The 20,196-nt window shown below is 42.0% G+C and overlaps 1 protein-coding gene across 7 annotated transcripts in view; it reads left to right on the top strand.

The window, feature by feature from the left end:
• The window catches only part of DLGAP3 (DLG associated protein 3), a 626,246-nt gene that overhangs the window by 263,241 nt on the left and 342,809 nt on the right, over nt 1-20,196 (top strand). The window lies entirely within an intron of this gene.

The following is a 20,196-nucleotide window of genomic DNA, read 5'->3' as shown; positions in this document are numbered from 1 at the left end:
ATTCCGATGTGAGTTTGGTCGGGCCAAAGTCAGATCGTGTGTATGGGGCATAAGTCGTAAATATTAAGCAAAGTCTCAAGCAACTAGGTATGCAATGTTCTTTTTCTTAATCCCAACCAGAGAAAATGGATACATTTTTTTTCTTGCTTTATGCTTGGGTCAATACACTTTTTTATAAACCGCACAATAATGCAGCGCAATCGAGTGCATATGAGTCCATAATCTCTGGAGGTACAGAAAATACCCATTGCTTATGGGTATGGAGGGGGGTGTGACCGTGCTGTTCAAAGCCCAGGTGCCTGCCTGTCAGTCTGCGATGAACCAGGGGCCGACTTCAAGGGAGCTCGTCCTCGTTTAGCAAACTATATTGAACATGAAAACGAAGCCACACACTGATGCAGTTAATGTTTTATTCAGTCAAACTGGCTTCCTCAATAGTCCCAACCAGTTTGGTAAAAGATTAACAGTGTGATGTCATCAGTGTGCAGATTTGTATTCTTCACTCTATCTCCTGTCATGTGACAACACTGATATTTGGTGATTGGCTAACATAGAGATAGTAGGACTATTCTCGTCCCAGGGTAATTTCTGATCAGAGCAGCTCTGACCTTAAGGTTTAATTTTATTGCATCAAGCAGGTAAACAGAGTGGCAGGTGAGTGAAGTATAGTTGAATATGCGCTGCTGGTTTTTAACCGATGTTTTTGCATACTAACCGTCGGTTTTGACCTATCGGTTAGGCGTCCATCGGTTCAATTTTAAAGCAAGTTCTAAAATTTTTGACCGAAGGATAAGTGACCGATGGGGCCCACACACCATCGGTTTGGTCCTTCAGTCCGTTTCCATCGGTTTTGACCGACCGTGTGTACGCGGCCTCAGTGTACAGATTAATTACACAGAAAAAAAAAACAGAATCCATTCAGCATGTGGGCCTATTGAAAGATCGTGCAGTAGAACAGTGTTGAGAACTCTTTCTCACGACAGCTTCTAGCCAAAGTGTGAGAGGTTTAAATAGGAAGCGACATAGCTACAAACTGATTATTATGCAATGACAACATGACTGTAAAAAAGTAAAATATGTTTCTCCTTAGGCAAGAGTTCTGGTTTAATTTAGAATACCTTGGTAGTTTGATGTTTATATTACCACAAAGGAGATTTTACCATTCATGTGCTTTGTGTCATCTTGTATGATGAAGAAACTAGACAAGCATGGAAGGATTTGCCCTTACTAAGGTTTCAGGCATCACAGTATCTGGGAAGCTTGAAAGTCACTGTCAAATTTGGGGGTGCCTGCAAATCCACAGGTGTCTCTTTAGGAACTGCATCTTGTTGGTAATATTTTTTGTATTGAAAACCGCCAATGTTTTCTAGTTTCCAGTGGTGTTTTGTGTGGCAGGCCTAAGGCCCGTAGAAAAGCCTAGAGACTGCTTGAACTCAATTGTGCACATGGATAGGGAGAATAATTTCACTGTTACCAATGGGGTCATCATTTTCTACACTTTACCAGTATAATTACTGTCAATGCTCTCTTTATTTTTATATAAAGTTCCTTTCTGTGTTATTCTTTATATTTGTAGCTAGGCTAAATAATCTCATAGCCATTATTTTATGTGACTAGGAATTATGCATTTATTTTTGGATGTGGCTTTTTTTTCTTCAGAAGAGTTAAATTGATATCGAAATTGGGGCATTAACTGTACATATCCATGACATTTTCTATTACCAGACTGCCTGTAGATCTCTGGTAATGGAATGGGGATCCTGTTGTTTTTCATGATCTTAAGAGCAGGCAAGAGTTGAAAAGACACCTTTCTGCATACATAATACTTGTTATAGCTGACGAAAAGACTGTTGAAAATGTTCTATTTATCTATCTGACTACTTTCCCTATACATCTAGCATTCAAGCCTGCGAATATTCCTTACTTTTATAAGAAGCTATATATCATTATGGGTTTTTGACTTTTAAGTTCACTTTGAAAATTGTTTTGTGATGGATGGCCAGTCATGTAAATCCCAGGCACTGCATCAAGTACAAACGTAATGTAGTGTAAGTCACATCGTCTAGTCATGCCATTTATAACAATGGCAAACTATTTCAGATTTTTAAGACATATGCTTCAACCCTGCCATGTAACCAGTATTATACCGCGTACACACGATTGGTCAAACCGATGAGAACGATCTGATGGACCGTTTTCATCAGACCAAACCCATCGTGTGTTGCCCCCATCGGTTAATTATCCATAGGTTAAATAAAGCAATCTTGTTTTAAATTTAACCAATGGATACCTAACCGATAGAAAAAAAAATGATCGTTTGTAGGCACGTCCATCGGTTAAAAATCCACGCATGCTCAGAATCAAGTCAACGCATGCTTGGAAGCATTGAACTTTGTTTTTTTCAGCATGTCGTTGTGTTTTACGTCACCGCGTTCTGACACGATCGTTTTTTTAACCGATGGTGTGTGGGCAAGACTGACCATCAGTCAGCTTCATCGTTAAACCGATGAAAACGGTCCATCAGACCGTTTTCATCGGATGGACCGATCGTGTGTACAGGGCTTAAGGGCCAGATTCACAAAGCACTTGCGCCGACTTAAAGCGGAGGTTTACCCTTAAACTGAACTTTCTGCTATGCTATCTGCAGCCTTAATAAAGGCTTGTAGCGTTTTCATTTTTTTTTAATCTGTACACTTACCTGTCTTCAGCCTCACTTCCGGGTCTTCTTCCTTGCGGGGAGTGGGTGTGTCATTCCTTTCCCCGACGGCTCTATGCATTATGGGTGCTGCTCGCAAGGTCTCCAGTGAGTGACGTATAAGCCAATCAGAGAAGACCATCGGAAATAGCTAGGCGTGTATTCTCACGCTAGCTGGACTGTCACGTGACGCGGGGACGGGGAGCTCTGCGCAATGTCTCCTGGGAGTGAGTGTTGATCCTCCCAGGAGACGCGCTGTGCTCGAGGCATAGATGATTGACGTGCGGGTAAAGCTCGTCACGCCTTCTGAAAATATCCGAGGGGGACTTGGCTCTTTACGGCGCTATACAGCGCCTGTGCCTGCCGTGTGGAGCTGACTGCGCAGGCGCCGTATAGTGCCGACTCGCAGCTCGGCTATTTCCGGAAATCTGGTGACGCGCGTTGTGCGACACGGGAACTGTTTCACAAGCCGTCAATCATCTAATCCAAGCATAGGAACACCCAGTCAGTCCAGAACCAAAATGAAAATATAACGGTATGTACAGGGAGAAAAAAAAAACCTACATACAGTAAATGTCCTTAGTATGCTGAGTCTACTGGATTTAATTTTAGAATTTTTTTTTGGGTGAACCCCCGCTTTAACTCGAGATGCGCGGCGTAATTGAAAGATGCGCCACGCGTATTTTTGCGCCTGATCCTCAAAACGAGTTACGCCTGAAATCCATTTTTTTCCGTTTTACCTAAATAAAGTGTAAAATTACACTTTATAAAAGCAGCCCTAACTTTACACCTGCCGTGTAAATGTCAGCTAAAGCAACACCATTAAGGAAGAGCTGAGCACACACACTTGCAGGACAACAATCTGTATGCCAACATGCCAGGGGCATCCATGCGCATAGCTAGACTAGTGACTTTAGTAACCAAGGGTACCCCCTCTTCTGAGGGAACAGCAGTCAGGAGACGCCTCGAATGCATCTTTGCACAGTAAACACACACATTAATTATGTCACAATGAGAATGCATGAATGCACACCCACTGTGGTCCCTAGCACAGTCACATCACATGCACATCTAATTGGATTAGATCCAAGTACCCCCCCTTTGGTACTTGGGAGCAGTAACGCCACGCCACGGCTCCAATTATGTCACTGTGCATTCATACACCATTCACATGGACCTGGGATCACTTCTCCCTGGTCCTGGGGATCCCTACTCCACCAAAACTGAGGGTGACACCCTTATTTAATCAGGAATGCCACCCCCACATTCACACATCATTCACACACATAAAACAAATCATAAGAACAGTATACCAAAAAAAATAATAAAAATAAAAAGTACCCCCATAAATTAACGGCGGCGGTGTAAGCTACGCCTGGGCCGCCCACGGGCACGGCCAACCAGAGGAGCCTCCTGGTGGGGGGGTGAGCAGGGGAAGGAGGAGACTCATGGGGGGGGTCAGCAGGGGAAGGAGGAGACTAATGGGGGGGGGGTCAGCAGGGGAAGGAGGAGCCTCCCCTGGTGACTGTCCTCTTGCTGGCCTGCCCTCCAAGGCCACTGCTATCCTGGTGAGACAGATTGTGAGGGCAGCCGTATTGGCCTGGCCAGCCCAGGTATTGTCCTGGACAGCCTGGGTAAGGGCACTCACCTCCTGGGCCACGCCTGTTGTTGCGGTCTGCAGGTCACACAAGCATGTGATGACCGCCAAGGAGTTTGTGGCCACATCAGTGATTGACTCCTTAATTGCACCCAGGCTGTCCTCCATCTGGCTCAGAGTCTGCTTGATCTGAGCCAGATTGCGGGTCTGCCGGGCATTGTCCCTCTGCAGACTGTCCGACAGACGGTCGGCCACCCCCCTGGTCTCATGGGTCGCCATCCTGCCTGCAGCCGTGTCTTGTGGCCTGGGAGGAGGGGAGAGAGAGACCCTTGTGGGTTGAGGCCTGTTGGGGGAGGAGTGGGAGGGGCTACCCCTGATGGTGGCCTGACTGCTGCCAGCCTCAGGGGTAGCCTCAAGGGTCAACAAATCCGATGCCAAAAGGACTTGCCTGGCAATGTCCATATCTTCATCCTCCACCCCCTCAATCTCCTCATGAGGGGAGGTGTGGCCACTCCCCTCCCCTGAGGACTCCTGCCCTTCTTGAGACTCGTCAGCAGCCTCTTGTCCAGGGGATGGTGCAGCAGCCTGGCCTGATGGCCCAGCAACCTCCTGGCCTGAGGGCCCAGCAACCTCCTGGCCATCTGTGGAGGATACAAAACAATCACAGGTTGGAGGATCCACACACTTGGCACATCTTCCCTTCCCCCACCCACACATGCTAATCACCAGATAGAAAATCCCAAAACGTACCTGTCCTCACAGGATAATCAGATTGATAGCCAGGCAGGCCCACCACCTGCTGTGGGTGGAAACACCGGGCCACTGCCCATTCCTCCTCACTCAGCCTGATGGGGCAGGGTGCGCCTCCTCCAGTGCCCCTGGCATGGGCATTGATCTCGGCCATCTTCTCACGGACCAGGCTCTTAAGATCGTTGATCTTCTTTTGTATCCCACCGGGGGTCCTCGTCTCCCCCCCCCGCCGCATTGATCTGATCCGTAATTTTCTGGATGATCGCCTTCCTCCTGGCCGGGGGGTGTTCCGGCTCTCATGGCCATGTAAATAACGCCCATATTGGGCGATGCCCCGAGCAAGAATCTGCTTCTCTATGGTAGAAAAATTAAGCTTCCTGCGCTTCGGTGCCATACCACCCAACACTCAGCACCAACAAAAAACAAACACAACAAACAAACACAAATACTCACACAACAAACAAACAAAAATACTCACACAACAAACAAACACAAAAATCAAACCACACAAGCAGACAGCTACTACAAATTCAAAAACAAACTCCAAAAAAACAAACATAAAATACACTCAGAAAAAAAACAATCAGAAAAAAAAAAAAACTGAAAATACAATCAGAAAAAACACACAACTACTACACTCTACTACTCCTCCAAATCTTTTAACTAACACGAAACTCACCAACACACACCAACAGACGACAGAGCAGAAGCAACTTGCTCTAGGAAAGGGGAACACAGGGATGTACTTTTGCAAGGGAAGTGTGTTTGTCTGGGGCTATTTATACACAGGGCGATTCTCAAACTAAGTACACTTGGCCTTTTTCCTATCTCACTGATTGCGCCGAGCCAAGTTCTGCACATGCCCAGTGAGGTGCTGATTCGTGCGCGCATGCGCAGTACGGCCGGCCCTTCATTTGCATGGGGTCACGGCTCATTACAATGGAGCACGCCCACTTCCTTCCCACTTGCAATAACCCCGCCTTATGCCTCAGGATTTAAGTTACGCTTGCGCAATTTGGGCCGCAAATGCGCTGTGGATACGGCACTTACGACAAAAAAAATTAAGGCGCCGCAAACTTAAATGACATACGTTTTGAGTAACTTAATTTGCGCCGCTGTTTGTGAATCTGGCCCTAAGTGTTGCCCTTTGTAAAATATCAGTATCAGTGAAGTGTAGCAGATAAATGTTGGCTATTGTACAGAATTTTTTCTATAGCTTAATCTGGGACCCGCATTGAAACATATATACCTAATCACCAAAAAAATAACAACACTATCTTTTGCCTATAAAAAATGCCTATCACAATGCTCAGGACTGTTAAAATGCTCCATCTAAGCTATAGTCATTTCTCAAGGTCAGTAAACAACCAACAGCAGACTGAGGGGTCAAGTCCTGATTTCCCATTTTGACACATGAAATGCATTTTTTGAGGATCGCCCTTGAGGCTTACATCTCATATATATCATTTGTGTTCAAATGTTCCATCATGACGATTGCTCCTGTGAGAGCATGCAAGTATTTCCAATAAGGAAGATATATGACCCTGAGATTTCCTATCTTGAAAAAAAGTCTTGTGCTTGCTATGCTTCTACATATGGCATAGCAATTACCACTGGTTGTTTTATTCCATCAATACACTTCTACTTCAATGCTGTCCAGCTGACAACCTGCTGGATTCATTCGCTATTTTAAATACATTCCAGGAAAAAGGGACAAGGAAAGTCATTCTGTTAGTTTGCACTAGAGTAGAAAATTGATAGGACATTTAATTTAACAGGTTTTAAAGCAAAAGGGAGCACATCACACAGCTGCGCTATAGTAAGAATCTTGTAACTTATTAAATAACAAAACTCTTGTATAAAGTAAACGGGTTAAATACCAAGCTCATTGCTGGTTATTATTAACCCCTCCTCATCCTCACATCCTGCTCCCACAGTGGCATTTAACTTCTTCTGGAAAGAGCTGTAATAATCCTCTTGGCTATAGGCTAACATTTAAAGATATAGACTCAACTTTGGATAAGTGTTGGCCAGCTCAAATTTTTGTTGCCTTGTTAGGTGGATTGGTCATCAACTGTAATGCTGGAGGGACAATGTATGAACTTGTTTATTCTGAATCATTTAGTCTGAGCTTTTATGGCTAGGCTAATTTGTTATAGAGTTATATTATTATATGGATTGGTATATATGTGTATATAATGGGATACCCTAAAAAAACACTAATTTTCCCATGGGTACACGTACTAGGGGGAGAGTTTCCCTTCTTGCAGAGAGATTTCTTATGACACCATGTTGTGTCTGTGGTACAGAAAGAAGAAAAAAGTCATAATGGGAAGTAGGCAAAAAAAAAAAGACAGTTATATTAACCATTCTCAAAAAATATTTAAATATTATATTGTTCAACCTCTTATCTTCTTTAAACCCACACTCTTGCCTGATGTATTAGCGCCTTGATTCAGCCTCCTGTAGGCTGCCAGATGAGAAAACCCAATGTAAAAAACCTGTTCATGTTATATAGAGATATTCAAGCTTCCTGGTGGAGACCATTAGTTAACGTATGTAGAGCATCACATTCATTTGTACAAGCTCTCTGGTGCTCGACTCCACATTTTTTTGTCAGAGCCATTTTTTTCCCTTTTCTGGCAATGCTCCCCGTTTAGATAGTCCATCCAGTTCAACCTATGTTGGTGTGTGTGTGTACATATTACATCATGGATGTGTTCTACTTGTCCCTCCACCCATAGACCTTGCGTTTCACCCTGATGGGGCCTAATCATAGAGGTCTACTATAGCCGATCCTTGACTGCAAGACCCGGTTGACACATATAGTATTTGGCCCCATTCTCACTATTTCCGGTTGCCATTTTTACTACTGTCCCAGTTGGTCTTCTGCATTCTATTGTCCATCTGCTTACACACCTTTTAACTTAAGGCTAATCAATATTTAATACCTTACCTTGGTGTGGTTGCTGTAGTTCTTTTCTATTATGTGCAAAAGGGTAGTTTTACCAAAGGCAAATAGGCTGTTTGCTTTGCAAATACATTTTCAGTTTTTAAGAGGGTTTTCCATTAGCTTAGTGAATACGGGAAAATTCACTTTGCAAATAATACAGTACCCTGGCTGTCACAAACAAGAAAAATTTAAAAACTGTATTTTTGCTTGCACATGATTACAAGATGGAGGTTAGCAGAGCTTTACTTCATTCACTAAGCTAAGATAAAATTCCCCTTGCAAAGACAACAGCCTATTTTCCTTTAACAAATCCACCCTAATGTGAAAGGTTTATCATATTTATTTGCTTGTATCCCAGTTCTGTATAACTATCTAGTTCAATACGCTTTGCACTGTTAACTACTGGAAGTATATAATACTAGATCTCACTCTGTGAAGGAAAAATGGCTATACCTGCTGTTTTATCAAGGGAACTGTATGTGGGGATCAATGCCGACACTGCCTTGGCAAAAAGATCTGTTCACAAAAACGTATCACATGCATTATGTGATCCACAGATTTGACCTCATGTGTGTTATTTGATCAATGTGCTAGGTATTTTGTTAAAGTCAATTCATTGAGATTATTGCAGGGCAATTTTTCTCCTTAAAATATCTTTTGCTTTTCAGGCTTTCTATAATTGCAATTTCTTTAGCGATGTCTTTTGAGAAATGCAGGAATAGAAGCATTTTTAGATGGTGATAAAATTAAACGTTGTGATTTAAGATAGTGACTTGGGAGAAAATAGGGGGTAAATAATCAAATTCCCATTTCATGCAAAAAAAAAAAAAGAAGAAATCATACTAAAAGGATTTTTGTGTTTATGAACTATTTTAGGACAAAATTATCATAAAAAAAAAAAAAAAAAACCCCACATAGGTAAAATAAATGTATTTTAAAGTTAAAATCTAGGCTGTTAAAACATTGTTTTCATTACAAAATAATTGTTTATTTAAATGCAGTCTGAATTTGACTTGGTATCAGACTTTTGACTCAAACTGGGAGAGAAAAGGACAGCACTAAGAGCTAATGGTGTTTTAAAATGTACAGACAAGAACCAAGCTGAGAGTAGGAGAAAGAAAAAAGACCAGGAAGTTCACCTAAAACAGTTCCCATGCTTTGACAAGTAAAACAAGCCTCCTTCTATGTATTTTATCTGTGTATTTAGATGCTTGCCTGGAGTTCAGCTTTAATTAACAGAGACTAAAGTGTTTAAAACTGCAGCAGGCCAAGTGTGCTTTATGTTGGGGCTAAGTATAAAAACATTTTGTGCATAATTTAGCAAGAGGGGTAGGCAGTACAGTTTCTGAATCCTGCTTACACACAAATGAAAAGCAGAGTAAAACTGAAAAAATATTTTAAAATGTATTCTGTATAGCTTCTATTAAACAATTTTACCTTATCTTTGTAAAATATTATTCTAGTACCACTTTTCTCCAAAAAAAATGATCATTACTATACAGAATTTATATAGCGTCAACAGTTTATGCCGCGATTTACAATTTTAAAAGGAAGACAATACAGTTATAATACAATAAAATACAAGAGGATTAGGAGGGCCCTGCTCAGAAGAGCTTACAATCTAATAGGGTGGGGCAAGTGGTATATAAGGTTGTAACTGTGGGGAATAAGCTGATGGAAGTGGTAAAAGATTAGTTGAGAAGTGGTAGGCTTCCCTGAAGAGGTGATTTTTCAGAGATCGCCTGAAGGTAGCAAGAGTAGGGGATAGCCGGACAGGTTGAGGTAGCGAGTTCCAGAGGATGGGAGAGGCTCTGGAAAAATCCTGGAGATGAGCATGGGAGGAGGAGACAAGAGAGCTTGAGAGTACGAGGTCTCGAGAAGAGCGAAGAGAACGGTTTGGGTGATGTTTGGAGACAAGATTGGTGATGTAGCTCGGGGCAGAGTTGTGGATGGCTTTGTAAAACATGCCATATCATAAAAGCATACATCATTTAGGATGGGCCGAGGCTAGCACCCCTACTTGGTTCCAATTGGGTCATTGCACACACCTAGAGTGACGGATTCTTTCTTGCATGACTCATTTAATCATAAACTGAAATTGGGGAAGACCTCTGGCTAGTATAGGTAGCAGGTTATTATAAAAATATCAGACTGCTTTTTTAACCAGTTCCCGACCGACTCACGTCTATTTACGGGGGCACAATGGCTTCCCTGCGTGAAACCCAGTACTCGTATGGGGTTTCTTTAAGAGTCACCAGAGGGCACGTGCATGCACGCTCGCTGCACGGCGGAGGACCCCATGTCCGTGGCTGGTGGTCGGGCACAGGGATTTTTGTGTGTAAACACACAAATCCCTGGGCTGTCAGAGGAGAGGAGACATGTTGTTTGTTCCTAGTAAGTAGGAACAGCGATATGTCTCCTCTCCTACTCAGTCCAAACCCCATACAGTTGGAACACACTGAGGAAAACACACATTTAACCCCTTGATTGCCCCCTTCCCTACCAGTGACATTTACACAGTAATCAGTGCATTTTTATAGCACTGATCGCTGTATATATGTCAATGGTCCCGAAAATGTCGCAATACCGCAAAAAATTGCAGATCACCGCCATTACTAGTAAAAAAATAAAATGCCATAAATCTTTCCCATGTAGACGCTATACCTTTTGCGCAAAACAATCAATATACGGTTATTGCGATTCTTTTCCACCAAAAGTATGTAGAAGAATATATATTGGCCTAAACTGATGAAGAAATTAGATTTTTTTTTAAACATTTTTGGGGATATTTATTATAGCAAAAAGTAATGAATATTGTTTTTTTTCAACATTTTTGATCTTTTTTTTGTTTATAGTGTAAACAATAAAAACCACAGACGTGATCAAATAGCCCAAAAAGAAAGCTCCATTTGTAGATGCAAATTTTGTTTGCGTATAGCATTGCATGACCGCGCAATTACTATTTAAAACGACGCAGTGCCAAATTGTAAAAAGTGCTCTAGTCAGGAAGGGGGTAAAACCTTCTGGGGCTGAAGTGGTTAAACATGTAGATATGTATTGTATTTATATGTTCGCTATCATAGCTGTCCTTTTCAGACCCAGGTAAGATCCTCTTTGGGCCAGATCCACATACATCTGCGCCGGGCGCAGCGTATCTAAGATACGCTACGCCGCTGTAACTTACTTTTAGTTGGTTTGAATCCTCAACGAATTCGAGCCGTAAGTTACGGCGGCGTAGTGTATCTCTCGCGGCGTAAGGGCGCGGAATATAAATGGCTGTGATTGGGGCGTGTTTTATGTTAATACGTCGTGACCCGACGTAATCAACGTTTTTTTTTAACTGCGCATGGGCCGTCCCTGGGGGTATCCCAGTGCGCATGCTCGAAATTAAACCGGAACCACTCAAATGCTTACGATGGTGACATCATTCTACTCAAATTCCTATTCACGAACGACTTACGCAAACGACGCAAAAAATTCAAAATTGTACGCGGGAAGGACGGCCATACTTAACATTCAGTACGCCACCATATAGCGGCTTAACTATACACCGGAAAAAGCCGAACGCAAACGACGGAAAAAATGCGCCGGGCCGACGTACGTTCGGGGATCGCCGTGAATACCTAATTTGCATACTCGATGCGGATTACGATGAAAACGCCACCTAGCGGTCGGCGAAAAATTGCATCTAAGATCCGAAGGCATACGAAGACGTGCGCCTATCGGATCAAGCCGAGATGCCGTCGTATCTTGTTTTGAGGATTCAAAACAAAGATACGACGCGGGAATTTTGAAATTACGCCGCGTATCAATAGATCTGCCCCTCTTTCTCTATATATAACTTTTTTATTCTTCCTATACTTGTACTTCACAAAGTTAATACTATTCTGGCTATGCTAACAGCTATACCAGCTTAAAAAAATTGCTTAAATCTATAAGGATCCATTATTACATTTCAGAAGGGTCTGTATAACATTAGAAAGATTCCTAATCTTAAATAAATACTGGCCAGAATATAGACATTTAATATGCAGTAAATTTGCTTTTTTTCTTCAATGTTCACAGCAAATGCTTCAAAGTCTTCCAAGTGGTTCTCCCAGTGAAAGGATTGATTACTGGACATCCAACCACTCTCTTTATCTTGGTAATCCCCAGCAACCACCTATCAGAATTCTGGAGACCCCAATGACACACACAGCAGGCAGTGTGCAAAGCAAGTCTGAAATCTTTATTAAGGGTTACAGTTTATATGAGTAAAAAACGAGAGGGGAGGGGTAGATTTACTCCTAAGTTTCTAAGGGTTAAGCAGGTTTCTACAGAGATTTTTTCATCATTAGTTTGGGCAGCTGCAAAGAACTTAGCAAACATAACTTTATCTACAAGGATATGGTTGGCCTAAAAACGAGCCATACAGTGGGGGTTTTCTAATTAAAACTTTGGTTCAAGCAAAAAGTCTAAAACGAATGAGAATGAAGTGTAAGATAAGGCACATAGGGCCAGATCCACATAGAATTGGATAGGCGCAGCGTATCAGAGATACGCTACGCCGCCGTATCTTACCTGGCTCTAAGTCGAATCCAGGAAGATTTTGCGCCGTAAGTTACGGCGGCGTAGTGTATTTCTGGCGGCGGGATTCAAATCGCCGATTAGGGGGCGTGATTCATTTAAATGAAGCGCGTCCCCGCGCCGATTGAACTGCGCATGCTCCGTTTTTCGAAAATTTCCCGCCGTGCTTTGCGCGAAATTACGTCGCAACGACGTCATTTTTTGAACTTAGACGTGACTTACGTCCATCCCTATTCACAGACGACTTGCGCAAAAAAAATAATTCAAATTTCGACGCGGGAACGACGACCAAACTTTAACACGGCAAGTCTATCTATACGCCGCAAAATAGCAGCTTTAACTATACGCCGGAAAAAGCCGACTAGAGACGACGTAAGAGAATGCGACGGCCGGGCGTACGTTCGTGGATCGTCGGAAAAAGCTCATTTGCATACCCAACGCGGAAAACGACGCAAACTTCACCCAGCGGACGCCAAAGTATTGCATCTGGGATCCGAAGGCGTACGAAGCCGTACGCCTGTCGGATCGAACCCAGATGCCTTCGTATCTTGGTTTGAGGATTCAAACTAAAGATACGACGCGGGTAATTTGAAAGTACGCCGGCGTATCAGTAGATACGCCGGCGTACTCTCTCTCTGGATCTGGCCCACACATTCTTTAAGAACAAGAACTATGAAATGGAAGGGAAATTACAAAATGGAGTTGCAGTTGATCATATACTCTATAACACCCAGCAGTTCATCTCACCCTGCTTTCCCTTCCTAGAGCTCTTGCTCTGTGTATACATTGCAAAATAGAAGGCTGGAGAGCTGTTAAAGTGTTACTAAACCCACAACACTAAAATCAGTCTTTATATGCAGTAAAGCATGATTGTTAAACTCACTGTGGAACCTAAGGGGTTAATCCTCTGCATTGTGTAAAAATGCTGTTTGATCCAGCCTTCTCTGACCGTCCCCTTCTTCCACTTCCTCCAGTCTATGTCCTGATAGTACAGAGCCTTGGAGACCCTCTGCACATGCTAATTTTTGTGTGTATTGCTAGAGAATTATAATTTTTTTTGAGGAGGGTGCATGTGATCAGCTTAGGGCCAATCAGCACTGTCCGACAGAAATTCAGGGGTCATGCAGCCTCATAGGACAAAGTCCAACATCAAATGAAAAATCTCTCCTGCACTATGTGGAGGGCCTAGATCTAAATGTGTTGTACTTCCGTAAGGTGATTACTAGATGGATATTGCTCACCTGGCTTCCTCAGCCAACTAGGGGGAGTTCAAAGAACTAAAGCAAGGAAAGAAAAAGGTGCGTGGCCTGGTGCATTATCCTTGGTAAAAAGTTTTATTGAAAAACAGAAGTAGGTGAAGTCCTTACATTTAGTAACTTGAATAACATCACATAATTCCTCTAAGAAGTCATAAAACAAAACCCATGTCTCATGGGATGGTGATATGGAGTAATCTGCGAAATGTTTCGAGGATTTTTCCTCTTCCTCTGAGCCTTATGGAACCGAGTCTGGTCTGTATGTTTATAAGTGACACACGGCACTCTAGCACTGTGAGCAGCCAGTTTGCAAGCTGTCAGTGGGATTTGGACCTACGGGAAGCTCATCACTCATCAACCCTGTCCATATAAATATTGGCATGTCCATAGCCTGGTTACGGTTACACTTTAAGCAGGCTCTGACATTGTACAAACTCTTTTAGCTTTACCAAGAACTATATAGTGCCCACGTATTTGATTGAATAGTAATTGAATTGCTTGTTGATGTATACTTAAAGGCCCCTTAAAGGACCGTTTCTCCATTTTTCATCCATCCGTTGATGGATGAAAAACAGACATCAATGCATCTCTATGGAAAAACAGATGATCGTCCATTTACATCTGATTCTATCAACATCAAAGCCCTATTTTTCTTTCGTTAAAAGAACATATCGGACGAAAAACAGATGTAAATGGACAAACGATTTGTTTTTGCATGAAAAAATGGCTTTGGGACTTTAAGGACTCTAGCTGGAGGTAATAAAAAATGTCTTTGAAAAAACTTGACTGAACTGATAAAACGAACAGTCCACTTGTATGAAAGAGGCCTAACACTTCACTGTTGGCAAAGCGAGATTATACAGACATTGTACATGAGATTGCATCAGTTTGTAAAGCATCTTGGCAACTTCATAAATTTAGCTAACAAATAAAACCTCCTGGTACATTATTAGAGATAGATATCGTGAAAGCATTTGATAGCCTGTCTTGACCACACATGTAATTTGGTATTTACTTGTTATTGCACTCATATGCAGTCCCAATAGGTAAATGCTGGAGTTAAGCTGATTATGTTGGAGGTAGTGGCCCAGATTCAAGAAGCTATTGCGCCCGCGCAACCATAGGTTGCGCGGCGCAATAGCTGTTTTGCTCCCGCGTAGCGAATGCCCCTGATTCAGGAACATCGCTACGCGGACTGCAGCCTAGGATATGACAGACATAAGCCTCCTTATGCCTTCATATCTCAGGCTGCATTCTTGCGTTGGCCGCTAGGGGGCGCGGCCATTGTGATCGGCGTATAGTATGCAAATTGCATACTACCACCGATTCACAAAAGTTGCGCGGGCCCTGCGCACGCAAGGTACGGAGTTTCCGTACGGCGACTTTAGCGCAAGGCTGCTCCTGCTAATAGTAGGAGCAGCCAATGCTAAAGTATAGCCGCCCTTCCCGCTCGTGAAATTTAAATTTCACGTCGTTTACGTAAGTGATTCGTGAATGGCGCTGGACGCCATTCACGTTCACTTAGAAGCAAATGACGTCCTTGCGACGTCATTTGCCGCAATGCACGTCGGGAAAGTTTCCCGACGGAGCATGCGCTGTTCGCTAGGCGCGGGAGCGCGCCTAATTTAAATGATTCCCGCCCCCGGCGGGATCATTTACATTAGGCGCCCTTACGCCGGGCTAATTAGCATAGCGCCCGCGCAATTTACGGAGCTACTGCTCCGTGAATCGCGGGCAAATCAAAATATTTGCGTGGGCGCAGAGCAAAAATCGTTGCCCTTTGCCCACGCAAATATTGCGCGGATCTACCTGAATCTGGGCCAGTGTTTGTAAGAGCAAGTTTAGAGGAAAAATGATCAGTGTATTGCAGACTCCAGTGGAGAAAGTGACCCAACACAACAGCAGTGGGAACCAAGCTTTCCCTGCAGTAATGGTATTCCATTCTGTTTACTAAATTGCTACAGACCACAGGACTAAGTGATTCATACTTTATGACCTTGAAGTGCAGTAATCCTTTAAAGGAAATTGGGATTAATGGAGCTTTTATCAGTGTGTTACAAGCTTTGTATTTTTTTCCCCACGGCATATTTTAAAATTACAAAGTTCAGAAGTTCATCCCAGTTGTATTATGACAGGAACGAGGCATGCAGCACTTACAACAAATATGCCAAAAGGGACATATCTCAGATCCGTGGATTGCAAGTAAAGAATACTAAACAAGTTTATCTGCAGATAATCTCTTACTAATATGAAATTACAAAAGTTCTTCCTTTTTTTTTGCTTAGTCTGGTTTCCTTTTCCCACTTGGAGAAATATCTAGACTGCTTGTTAATTTTAACAAATCTGAAGCTATGTTCTTAGATACTCTGGAGCATGTCCAAAATGAAATACTCTAAACGTTGGCTTTTAGTGCAAGTAACAATATGGTCCATGATGAGGAGTCAAATCAACTCATTTTCAAAAACTCTTTATTAGCTGAATACAACTCTTTTAAAACAACTGTCATGCTTACCTCTAACGCAGGGGGTCAGACACTATAGCAGGCTACTGTGTTCTAGCAGGCCCCCTTTCCCATAAGGCAAGCAGGCCTACCAATACTTAGTTGCCCCCAGGGCATAAGCAAACTGAGCAAAGCAAACGGGTACTTGCAGCTAGCAGAAAGGCAGAGTGGCTCAATGACAGTCTAGGTAAAAGACAAGCAGGGTTCAGAAAATAGTTGATATCCAATCCAAGATCATAGACAGGGAAATCCAATCTTGCAGCCCATGGCAGACAAACAGACAGCTTGATCAGGTATTACGCACTCTATCATAAGCATGAGACTACAGGCTTGGTTATTTTATAATAGGTTTGGTCTTCACCCACAGTTTGGCAACAATCAATCACCTTGCAGGTGGACAGACAGACAAGGAGAATGCCATAGCCAAAACCAGGATGGTGGGACCAGCAGCTTTGTTTAAGCAGGAATGCACACGCTCCTGAAAACAAAATAGAGCATATTTAAAGGAGTTGTAAAGGAAAAAAAAATGTTTGCCTAAAATTAATGTCTGCAAGGTAGACAGACAGAATAGTGCAATGATTCTGTTAAAAAACGAGTAAATACCTAGTAAATTCCTTCATCTATATCATTCTAGTTTCTGTTCTCTCATTCACTTCCTGGTTTGCATCGCTCGTTCATGTAAGAACTACATTTCCCAGTATGAATTGCGGCACGCCCAGTAATTCACACCTCCTTGAAGTCTCTAACACGTGGAGTGGGTCCTGCCATACAGATGTAGTTCCCAGGAGCGGGTGAGCACGTTACTGACCACCGGAGGAAACCCTCCCGTCACGGTGGTCAGTAAAATCAGACAAGCAGGAAGTGAACAGAACAGAGAAGAAATAGAGCAACTTCTGAGGAAAAACGAACACTGAGGAAGTGAAAAGAGAAATGTCTGCAGGTAAAGGAGGCTTATTATGAAAAAAATAAATTTCCTTTACAACCCCTTTAACTTTACAGCAGCAATGCAGTCAAACTTGTCTTTTGCTTGAAAAAAAAATTATACACATATTGTTTTTCTTTTGGTAGTATTATCTTCCAAGCTTTAATACATTTTCATCTATTTAGTGTCCTGGCTTCAATACATTCTGAGTGATTGACCTATGAATGCAACTAACTCTGATATCATCAGTATCATGCTTGTTCTAAATACTTAAATTAATAATTGAAGCCAGAGGATAATCATGGCATCCAAGCAACTAGTATTTGACACATCACTATGATAGCTGGCCTCACCAAGTAAAAAGCTGGGCATGCGAGACTAAAAAGGGGGGTGGGGGACAAAACCGAGCTAGTGACCCTGGAGTGTCATGCTTGTAAGAGGACCAGGTGCGCTGTAAAATATTCTAGAAAGTACATGGAGACAAAAACTCTAAATGCCAAATACATTTTTTTATATGGCACAAATTCACTCTCAAGTAGCACCTTTAAAGCGGAACTTCAGCCAGAAAATGTTTAGAAAATAAAAATTCAGAAATATATTTATTAATAAGTCTAATTCTGGACATTCAAGACAATTAGACATTATAGTCCATAAAAGATCCAAGAGCATTCCCAAATGTAATTAGCGTCCATTGTGGGTATAGAAAAGTTGTCTCTCCACCAGCATGCAGACACAGAACGTACTCACCAGACTCAGTTGACCCCTATTACAGGGAGTCAAAATGTGAATAAGGGAAGTTCCCAAGGGATCACAGTTATGGCCACCACTTAAGATCTGAGTCACTGCTGACATCCATCCAATTGTTACAAGAAACTGTACTTTAAAACACAAAATGATCATGTGAGAGTAAATAGGGAGAGAGGAGAGCGCTCTCCTAGTGTAGTAATTAGAATTGTTAATTATAAAACTAATAATATTAAACTTACATCTGAGAAAGTAAAAATCAGCATATATAATAGTGGAAACGCCGGTTTGCGCTCCACCTGCGTTCCAACTACTGGAAATTACATATCCTAAGAACACCACCCAACGCCACTTTGTCAGTTCACGTCTGACGGCTTCAGGGGTCACGTGCTCGGATACGTCTAGCACCGAATTCCGTGTAAAGATGATTGCTTAAATATGTAGTGGTAATCCCATAGGAGCTGCTTTGTTTGTTCAGTCCGTTACTCTGCTGGAGAGCAATAATTGATATTTTTTAGAGCAATAAAGCTCTCAATCGTATATTCAAGCTGCTTTCAGTGGATTTCAAACCTTAGAATGTCCACAAGAGCAGAGGCAAACTTAAATTGTAAATAAAGCACAATATGACACTTTAAATTGGATTGGTTACCTTTACTCAGGTTGGCTTTTTGTGTCAGGCCTCTCTCCTCTGTCCCCTGACACCACAGGCCCAACTTTAAACACTTTATTCAAATCAATAGATATGTGCATTCCCGTTCGTACGAATGTTATTTTCGTACGAAAATGTTCATTTTCGTACCCGCAGAATAATGTGTACATACGAAAAAATTAAAGCACCAAAATATGAAAACGAAGGGATTACGAATGAGCCGCATAACGAACAACCGCAAATACGAACGAACGATCCGACGAAAATACGACAAAACGAAAACAGCAAAAGAACGAAAATGATATTTTGTTTGAATCCTTGTTCTGTTCGTATTTTGATTTTCAGTCGTATGTTCATATGACATCTAACAAAAGATTTTCATTCTGTATTTTCATTTTGTTTGAATCCTTTTTCTGTTTGTATGTTCATATGACATCTATAACAAAAGATTTGTATTCTATATTCTGAATTCCTTTTTTCTGTTCGTAATTTGGTTTCAAAATACAGAATACAAATCTTTTGTTATAAGATGTAATTTTCGTTTTTTGAATGGACAGTGAGTGTAGTTAGTTAGTGAAGCAGCTTCTCTTTTGTGCTGAGTACAGTAGTACAGTAAAGCCAAATAAACTTTTCTGTGGATTTTCGTCTGAAGGGAGAGATCAGTTGGCCAGACTTTTGAACCTGGAACCCAAAAATGGTTTTCTGATGGAGTTTAAAAACGAACGAACGTTCGGTAAAACTATCGTTTTTATGTTTGTTGTTAAAAAAGTCTGACCAAGTGTATGGGGCTTAACAATAGTTAATATGGATGAGCCGCGTGTTGAAAGTGCCGCGAATCCCACGATATATTTACGAAAGTACAAAATGACGAAAATTCACGAAAATTATTGTCTAACAAGTAACGAACATGAATTAAACAGAATAACGAACCATCCCGCATGTACGAAAATCAAACGGTAACCAAAATACGAAACGATCGGAATACGAAAAAATCGCGTCGTACGAAAAACGAACGGGAACGAACAGGAAAACGGGCGTCTTACGAAAAACGAACGGAAACGAACCTACGGAACGATACGAAACAGAACAAAAAAAAACGAATTTTTTTTCTGTGCACATGTCTACAAATCAACATGCAATGGCCTAACTTCTTAGATAAACTGTTCCACACACCCAATGCATATAAAGTGCCCTGAATATGTGTGTGCGGATCCATATGGCACTAGTAGCTTCAGTTATTTTGAAGAAAAAATAAGATTTGGTGTCTTCAGTTAGCCACTTTCGTTGGTGCAATTTAACTTATGGATAGCAGGGCCAAACAACACAACTGGCCCTAGATTGTCAAGCAGGGTGAGAGGACAATGATGTATGTATACATTGTGCCAGAAATTGATGACCTTATCCTTTATCCCTGTGGCACTATAAGTGTCAGCAAGATGACTACCAGCAATGATGTCTGTATACATTGTTTATATAACTCCTTCTGTGGTGCAGTGTCTCTGTTTCTTGCAAATGGGCACCCAATTCTATGATCAAGGCCCAAACAAACGTCCTGGAACAGGCA

Source organism: Rana temporaria, chromosome 2, assembly GCF_905171775.1.
Source record: "Rana temporaria chromosome 2, aRanTem1.1, whole genome shotgun sequence".
Lineage (NCBI taxonomy): Eukaryota > Metazoa > Chordata > Amphibia > Anura > Ranidae > Rana > Rana temporaria.
Note: the sequence above shows the minus strand (reverse complement) of the source record. Positions and strands in the feature narration are given on the sequence as shown.